Raw genomic sequence first — 741 nt, 5'->3', positions numbered from 1 at the left:
ATGAATATCAGTCACACAAAAGAATAAAATCTTGCCCTTTGTAAAAATATGAATGGACCTAGACAGTATTATGCTAAATGAAATAAGTCAGAAAAAGACAAATACCATGTGATTTCACTTATATGTGGAACCTAAAAACAAAACAAATGAACAAATATAACAAAACAGAAACAGACTCATAGACACGGAGAACAAACTGGTGGTTGCCATGGGGGAGGTGGGGTCGGGGGGAGACTAAAACAGATGACGGAAATTAAGAGGTACAAAATTCCAGTTATAAGTAAGTCATGGGGATGTAATATACAGCACAAGGAATATAGTTAGTAATACTCTAATAACTTAGTATGGTGACAGATGGTAACTAGGCTTTTTGTGATGATCATTTTGTAATGTATAAAAATATTTACTACATTCTACATACAGTATAGTTTTTATATAGTTCTATATTATATAAGCCCTATGGAATTTATAGAATGTTGTAAGTCAACTATACTTCAATTAAAAAATGAAAATCTCTCCGCCCGCCCCCCCAAAAAGGACTAACAAATATATTTACAACACTCTCCAGAAAATGGGAACCTTGAAAGGAAGGGAGATTCAAGTATCAAGCCCTGGGGTCTTTGAAGCTGGCTAACTTTATGTTCAGCTATTTCTCCAACCATAAGAGAAAAAGTAGATTTGCAATTGTTTGTAGTTGTACACCCTATCTTTGAATGAAATCTCATGAAACAACCCAATTTG

The sequence above is a fragment of the Bos indicus x Bos taurus genome, chromosome 13, assembly GCF_003369695.1.
Source record: "Bos indicus x Bos taurus breed Angus x Brahman F1 hybrid chromosome 13, Bos_hybrid_MaternalHap_v2.0, whole genome shotgun sequence".
In the NCBI taxonomy this organism is placed as follows: domain Eukaryota; kingdom Metazoa; phylum Chordata; class Mammalia; order Artiodactyla; family Bovidae; genus Bos; species Bos indicus x Bos taurus.
Note: the sequence above shows the minus strand (reverse complement) of the source record.